The sequence below is a fragment of the Neolamprologus brichardi genome, chromosome 11 (assembly GCF_056152115.1).
Source record: "Neolamprologus brichardi isolate AB-2024 chromosome 11, ASM5615211v1, whole genome shotgun sequence".
NCBI classification, from domain to species: Eukaryota; Metazoa; Chordata; class Actinopteri; order Cichliformes; family Cichlidae; genus Neolamprologus; species Neolamprologus brichardi.
The window spans coordinates 28,629,670-28,638,245 of NC_142114.1; the positions used below are offsets into that span (position 1 = coordinate 28,629,670).

General features: G+C 40.1%; 1 protein-coding gene across 1 annotated transcript in view; it reads right to left on the reverse strand.

Annotated features, from left to right (window-relative positions):
• ntrk1 (neurotrophic tyrosine kinase, receptor, type 1) overlaps window positions 1-7,622 on the reverse strand; it is a 95,540-nt gene extending 87,918 nt beyond the window's left edge. Inside the window, exon 1 of the mRNA XM_087848490.1 lies at window positions 7,501-7,622. The gene's annotated coding sequence lies outside the window, so the exon portion shown is untranslated. The remainder of the gene's footprint in view (window positions 1-7,500) is intronic.
• Between the last annotated feature and the right edge of the window lie 954 nt (window positions 7,623-8,576).

An 8,576-nucleotide genomic window follows, 5' to 3' on the forward strand; every position in this document is an offset into this window, starting at 1 on the left:
CAGATTAAAAACGCCCAAGGCGAAGCGGTCAAAAGTCTGGCTGTACTTCACAGCAAAAGATGCAAACTCAGCAGCCTGTAACAAGTGCTTTAGGCTGATACTGTGCAAAGGAGGCAACACCTCGAATCCGATGAAACAGCTGGCAACATATAGCGTTTTTTTAAAAGCCAAGAAATGCGCTGTATTTGATAGCTTGCTGCCGGTTCCAAACAAAGGAGGTATGTTGTATCAACAGAAAAGGCTAACTTGGTTATCATTTTGCAGAAAAAAAAAGAGACTGCTAAAAATAAAAACATAAGAGGTTTGTTCTCCATTCCTTAAGCACCGGTTCGAGCACCGTTTAAGCACCAGCACCGTTTCAAAAGTACCGGTTTGGCACCGGTATTGGATAAAACCTAAACGATACCCATCCCTATTTATGCATGCATGCTTAGTAAGGTTGAATGATAAAATAAAGAATTATATTTGTGGACAGCAGCTAGATTAATTTTAGCCACCAAATAATTAATCTAGTTTTATGTGTACGCAATATTTATTTATTTAACACTTTTGATGCTTTACCTTCGTTCTTTTAACTCCACTGGTTCCACTGACGAAAGCTTATTTTATTTGAGAAATAAAATGACAGAGTCACAGTCATGAGTCAGAGTTCACTGAGAAGCAACAAATACTGAAAACTATTTTTGACCCCTAATTCTGTTTTTCTTTTGACATTATATCAGTACTGTTCAATGCATCTGTAGCCCAATAACCTGCAGCTGGTCCTTGGGTTCCCAATCTGTTATTTTTCTAAACCACCACTATCCAATCTACCTGACTGCCTCACAGCTTTGTGGGCAGTTGGGAAATCACACTTAGGGAACAGAGATGAGATTTAGTCACTCTCCCAGGAAGTACATCAATGAGAAATTATGCTCAGCATGCAAAGGAAATTATTACCCAGACCACTCCTGTAAACATATCCTTTGGTTTATTGATCTAGAACACCAAATCAATGGTTTGATGCTGATCAGCTTTGTATAAAAAGCAGAAATTTGGCTGCCTGTAGACACTGCGAGAAAAATTTACTTCAAAACGAAAAAGAAAGAATAAAATTGCAATGGCGTGCTTTGCTTCAGCTGATGCATATTAACCGACCTCTGGCAGTATCAGTCCAAACTGTGACCATGACCTTTGTCGTCTTGCAGCCCTCTGAGGGTCAGAACAGAACTAGCCAAGTCCCAGGGCCTCAAACCCGATTGCTCAAATATACAATCAGGCCACCATCGATCACAGGACGAAGATAGCGTGAGGAGTTATTTGTGTAAAGGCTGCATCCATGACCAGCAAATATGTCTCCATAATGTGTAAATGTGCAGCAAGTAAGGCTTTTAGTGTCCTAGTTGATGATAAGATTTGTACAGGGGTTTTGTGAGACGGACGATCAATACCAGTGAGTCAGTAGCCGCCAAAACCTCCTTTCTCACCTCTGAACAAAACCTTCTTACCGACATGTACCATTTCGGCTCAGTCTCCTGATTTTTTTCTCAAAAGAGCATGCTGTCTTTAAAAGCAAATCCATTTCTCCACCACAAAAGAAAAGTGAGGGGTATGCAACACAAACAGCTGGCACTCAAATATTGTGCTGTGAGGGTTGAGCTAATGGGACTGCCGTCTACTCATTTGTGAGTCACATCAAATGAATACCATACAGCAGGGATTTCCAAAATTTGACGTGCACCCCATTCCGCTCTCCCATAAACGCCATGCGGTCGTTATCACTTCTATATCATCAACTTAACCTCAGTGAATATGCATAAATGTCTGTTATAATCATTGGTTTGGGCCTCTCCTTACCTAGAACAAAGAGCAGCTGCAGCCAGTCGAATGAAAACCCGAAAAACTCGAGGTTCATTATATTGCCATCATTTGGTTAAGCTCCTGTAGTTTCAGGTTCTGATGTTCTTAGTGTGAGAATCTGGTTGATTTTTCTATTTCAAGCGACTGCTGCTGCTGCAAAAGCTGACCACGGGCCGAATCGGGAAAACAGAGTTCAATAGTTAACTTCCTGTTCTTTTCAAAACACTGACTCTTCCCTCTGCAGTCCAAAGTGAACATCTTAGAACTAGATTTCCTTATTTATGTTATCTGCAGCCACGGGTTTAAGAGGGCTGGAATGATCAAGAATGGCATCCCGCACACACGTTCATGCAGACAGTGAGAGAGCTGCGATTGCTGAAGGGATGTAAGCAGAAGCTCAGTAACTGTGCAATTACTTCACTCTCAGACATCGATTATGACCTAACAAAGGCTACGTTCTCACTGCAGGTCTTAATGCTCAATTCCAATTTTTTGATCAAATCCGATTTTTTTGTCTGCTCGTTCACACTACAAATAAAATGCGACAGCAAACGCGCTCTAGTGTGAACCCTCAAAGCGGCCGCATGCACAAAAGAAGACGTTACACACAACGTGCTCTGTTTAGACCCAGAGCAACAATATTGTTTGACTGATGGTCTTAATATAAAGACTTCGGACTTCACGTTTCCCAATTTTTGCTTTAAGTTATTTTGTTATTTACATAATAATGTAGATAACCTAATAATGATCCTTATTGCTGTTTTAGAGGAGCGGTGCTTCAAAGGATAGTTACAGATTTCTGTCAGAATCTGTAGATTATACAGTACAAATAAAATGTTCACGTTTCTCCAACGTGGTCTTTCACTGGATGGCCAGGAAGCGTTCGCGACAGCTTTTCCGGCGCTGATAATTGGCGTCTGTCTTGTGTCAGTGACGTAAAAGACGGATTTAATGCGACATGACCGTTCAAACAGCAGTCGCTTTCTGAAACATCGGATATGTATCGGATTCAGCACCACATACGAAAGTGACCCAGATCCGATTTGAAAATATTGGATTTGTGCCGTTCACACTGTCACACCATGATCGGATATGGGACGCATAGGGTCAAAAAAATCGGATTTGATGCGCTTTCGCCTGCAGTGTGAACGTAGCCAAAGAGAGGACAAGACAGGACAGGAAGACCAGAAATCACTTTGGGAGATGAGGACTGCTGAGGTTAATGAAACTTGATTACACTTAAACCTTATTCTGTTCTAGAAAAGTTAAATTTTGTATAATTATTTTGAGATTATGATGGTCTTTATACTAACATTATAGTGGCTAGGAGTTGGAAAGGCTAATGTAACTTGATGTATACACTGCAGTGAGACTATCTGAGAATTTCTTAGTTTTACTATACAAAGATTGATTATTGTATTTATTAAGGGGGGAAAAAACTTACCAAACCAACCTGGGCTTGTATGATAAGGTAATTGCCCCCTTTTTAAACTCCAGGTAACCACATATTTTCAAAAACAACATTACATCTCATTAATCACACCCAGGCCTGATAACTACCAGCCCAGTCAAATTTTTAAAAATCACTTAAATAGAACCTGTCAGTCAACGTGAAGTAGGATAGAAGATCCCAGAAAGCAGCACCTCATGTTATGATCTAAAGAAACAGCTGAGAAACAAACTCCTTAACGTCTATCAGTCTGGAAAGAGTTACAAAGCCATGTGGAACTCCAGTGAAACACTGGGCCAGCCATTCTACATCAATGGAAAACTTTGGGACAGTGGTGAACTGGTAGGAGTGGGCAGCCTATCAAAATTACTCCATTGACATCTCATCCAGGGGGTCACAGAAGAACCCAGAACAACATCTGACGAACAGCAGGCTCAGTTAAGGTCAGTGTTCGCGACTCAACAATAAGAAAGAGTCAAGCCGAAAATGTTACCCATGAGAGATTTCAAAGGAGAAAACCACTGCTGACCAAAAGAACACAAAGGCTTGTCTCACATTCCCAAAAAACACTTTGATGATCCCCATGACTTTTGGGAAAATATTTTGTGGACTGACGGCACAAAAGTTCAACCTTTTTGACATGTTTACACCCCGTTACATCTGGTATAAAACTAACACAGCATTTCTAAAAAGATGTAATTAATGCAACCTTAATTCAGCTTTTTACTACAAAATCTTCAAGCTCCAGAGCACTGGAGATGCTGATTGACATGCTTTGACCTTAAACAGGCCGTTCATGGTCAAAACCTCCTCAGTGTGGCTGAATTTTCATGAAAAATATTGCAAAGAAGAGCAAGCCAAAATTCCTCCACAGTGATGTGAAACATTTGCTGCCAGTTAACACAAACGTTTGATTACAATTCTTGCTGCCAACGGTGGCACAACAATTATTAGGTTTTCAGGGCAATTACTTTTTCACGCAGGGCCAGGTAGGTTTGGATAACCTTTCTCCTTTAATAAATGAAATCATCACTTAACAAGTGCAATTTGTATTAACTCCGGTTATCTTTGCCTGATCTTAAAATTTGTTAATCTGATCCATGAAAGTGTGAAAAATAATTGAAAAAGCAAGATATCAGAAAACAGGAAGTGGGAAAACACTTTTTTACAGCAGAATATAAACTTTGGAGCCACACCGCACACGGCCAGTCCACAAAGACAGACCTGTCGGAGCTCGCAGTATAAATCAATTCGGAAGTTATTTTTTTTCCCCCCTTGCTGCACTGCCACACCACATTTTAAGGTTCCTGCAGCTGCCACAATCGACTTTGACCGCTGTCTACAGCCTACTGTATGGTCATAACATATCAAATCAAAGACTGTATTTTCTGAAGAGTGAAAATTCATCCCCATTTTCATCAGGGGGCATCAGACTCACTGTACTGCAGTCTACGGGAAATCAGCCCTCGGCGTTGATACTCTGTGACCTCAGTAAAAGCTCTCCTGACGAGTTCATGGTCACAGTGCCGAGTTTGAAGACAACATGATGTTTAACCCTTTAAAGCCGGTCTGTGCAGGCACGCTCTGTTTTGCATAACTACTTTTAAATCCCGGTAGCTCTGCAACCACGTAAGCTAGCGCAATAATTTTTTTTGCATATGAAACCGGATGAGTTGTACTTACATCTTATGCCATCAGCTTGTCCTCGGTCACAGTTTCCTTCCACATATAACTTTGCAAAAACTGCATAAAAAGCACTTGCAGCAACAAAAACATAATATTCCAGAAACACGCTTTGCCGATCCGATCAGCTGTTCATAACACTTCCTACGTTGGAATAGACGTCAGCGCAAACTTTCGCATGTCCGCCATTACCCGCCTGAAACCGGAAGTGACGTCATTTTCGCGGAAATGTAGTTTTTTTACCATCAGGGCCTCATGAGCCTATACTGGTGTTTTTTAAAAGTTATCTTTGACTTTATGACTTTCTGTGTCGTTTCTGGGATGCTTAGGACTCATATTGCACTGCTGGAAATAGTTTATTTTGATGCATATGCTGCTTTTTTGCAAATTTGCATTATAATATTTATTTTCGTTTTTCCTGCAGTGTATAAAAATTGGTGTATTTCAAAAATAAAACTATGAAGACACTCAAAATAAATTTCCTGTGGTGGGAAACTATTTTGTGCAACTTTTTTGTATTTACAGTTTTGAGGGATAAGCCTCTTAAATTTCTCTAACTAGAAATATATGTTAAAAAAACAAAAACGATTTTCAATTTTTTTGTAGTTTATTGCACTTTTTTGCAATTCATGTAATTACTATGCACTTAATGCAGACATATTATTAAAATCTGGGCTATAATGGTTGTATTGATGTATAGCAACTTGAAATGCTCCCAAAAATGGCTCCACAGCATGTAAACATATAATATCAGCTCTGGCAGACTTGGTTCTATGGTAGGTCTTAAAGGGTTAACTTGTGAATTAAGCTCTCCATTACAGGTAAAAATAAAAACACAATAAATTTAACCTTACAGTACTATTCTACTTATTTCATTGTATATGTATTATGACAGTAAAGGGCCAAGTAAGTAAGTAAACAGAGGATGATTTGTTTCACTGTGTGTGTGTTTTGAGAGTTCATATAAGTGCAAACATGCTGACTAATTCTCTGAATTTACTTGGAGAACTAATAGAGACCAAGTGTAGTAAACACCTTTAGAAACTTTGTAATCTGTGCTTTATTTAAAGTGATGTGTGATATCTTATACATTAGCGTAGAATAATTTGGAAGAATATTAGACCCAAAAATTATAATATTTATTTCTGTCTTTCATACACAGAAATTGACATAAAATACACCTGCAGACAGCACCGCGTTTTGAGCTTCCTTCCTGAGCCGGCACTGAACCGATGCTATATTATTGTACAGATGACGTGCTGATAAGTGGTTTTCTGACACAGAAATGGTTGTAAAATGAAATGATCTTTTGAGATCTTGATAAATGTGGCTGCAAGTCCCCGGCCTTTCATTTTGTTGTCGTGTGAGGCTCACTATGAGCTTTAGGGAGTTGTGAACAACCACGAGTAGGAGTATGAGTATAAAGACAGAGCTGTGGGAGAGCAGAGAGCATGAGGAGATTATGATGAAGGGCATTAAGAAGAAAAGATAGGTGCTAACAAGAGAGAAGGCTGAAAAGAAAAAAGGGAACAGAGAATGGGGGACTGCGGTGTGAGTGAAAGAACAAGAGAGGGAGGAAAAAATGGAAGAGAGAGGATAGAAAGAAAGACCAGAGTCCAACGAGAGAGACAGTGGGAGTGAGAGTATAGGAGAGATGATGATTTGTGGCTCTCTCCAGTGTGCTAGCGTTACAGGAATGGCCCTCCAGGGCAGCATGAAAAGCCTCTTGATTGTTAGGAGTGGTAACCGGAGCCCCGGGCTCCTTGCCCTGATAGATTTATTTACATTTCAGCGCCTGGACCCTGCTCAGAAAAAATGATGCGAGGCAGCCAGGGCATCAATATTTGGTAGTAGCGATGATCCTTTTCTCTCCAGCCCCCAGCGCTTTTTGTTTCATGACGATGACTTAATGCTGCTGGCGATGCTGCACGCTGGACCAGTTAGTCATCGGCTAGATGACTGGGCACAAGTGGTTTACATGCAATTAGACCCACTGTCTACATTTCCAACGATATACATCAGTGACTGAGAAAAATGCTTTAATTTTTTAGCGACCGAGCAGATTCCACCGTGAGTCCGAGAGCCGTTTTGTCTGTAATTAACTTTAACTAACACTTAATCAATTACTATTCCATGGACGTGATTGCATTAGCGCATTTGACTGAGCATGCTACCGCACTTCTCTGTTGTTGTACCACCACTGATTACTTTCAAGTCGTTCCAAATGGTGCAGCCATCACTTAATTTTGAAAAGGCTTAAAAACATTTGTGCCGACCCCCCTGCTGTGCCAAATATTAGGCCAAAAGTGCAATCTAAAATTATAAACGGCCCTCAAGGTTTTAATTTGCGCCTACTATGTAATTATTACAAATCAGCCAGCAAATGCCACATTTTCCCCTCAGCGTTTACGCGTCATCTCTGACTGCTTATTTTCTCCTTTTATACTTTAGTTCTTTAGCGTTGCTTCCAGAGTTTCCTTGCCTTAAAAGAACCTACAGTAAGTGGGAAAAGATCAATGCTCACTTACTCATATTTTCCAGACAGCCGGGGGAAACTCTGCACACAGTCCCGACCTTTCAAACCTCTGACCTCCCGGCTGTATGGAGGTAAGCGGCAGGCATCGACCACGGGCTGATCGGCACGTGGAGAACGAAGAGTAAATCGACTGGTTCTCTCAACAGAACAGTCTGCAATGTAATGACAGGGACATAAATGTGAGGATTTACTGCTGTGCAATCTCAGTTTTTAGTAAAGCATTTGCTAATTAGCACACGCTCATAGCAATGGAAGAGTCTTAATTGGGGGTTTTTTTGTATAGTATTTAGATTTTAGTTTGGTTTGCAGTTTCAACGATTAACCAGGTGAGATTACTGTACGTGTCTGCACAAAATATTCCAGTTTGGACCAAAACACTATATTTAAATCAGATCTATGCAATCAAATGAAGTCCAAAAACTAACAGCAAATTGTTTTCTGTGGGGAAAAAAGGGAAACGCCACAAATCCAGACATCCCGCTGAATTATGATGCCAAACCACTACCTGCTTATTTACTCTTTACCAATAAGAGCAGTTACTAAATGCCAGCAACTGACATTTATTATCCTGATTTTATTTTATAAACAAATAATCAGCAAGAGGTTTTAAGGTTAAAGCACATTTTTCATCCTCTGATTTTTCCTGGGTTTAACAGCACAGCGCTCTCATATATGACAGTCCATATATTCAGCCGGGCAAGATTATCCAATGGGAAGGTAGACAGGTCGCAAAATGCAGACAAGCTCTGGCATTTTGTGACATATTTAACTTCATAGCCGACGCACACTTGAGGTCCATCAAAGAGACAAATGGATAAAAATGAAAACACCAGAATTCTATTCTTGTAAACTTGAGATCTGGAAAGCATACGATCAGAACGTGGATTTATGTTTTTTATCAGATTAAAATAAAAGCATTGGTAGAATACAGTAGTTACATTTCACCTGCTCCTACACTTGTAAGACCAGGACTTTCTCCCAAACACAAACATCACTTCCAAAATGAATGAAAAACAGTGGTTTGTTTAGCAAATAACAGACAAAACAGAGAAGCGCAGCTTTTATTAA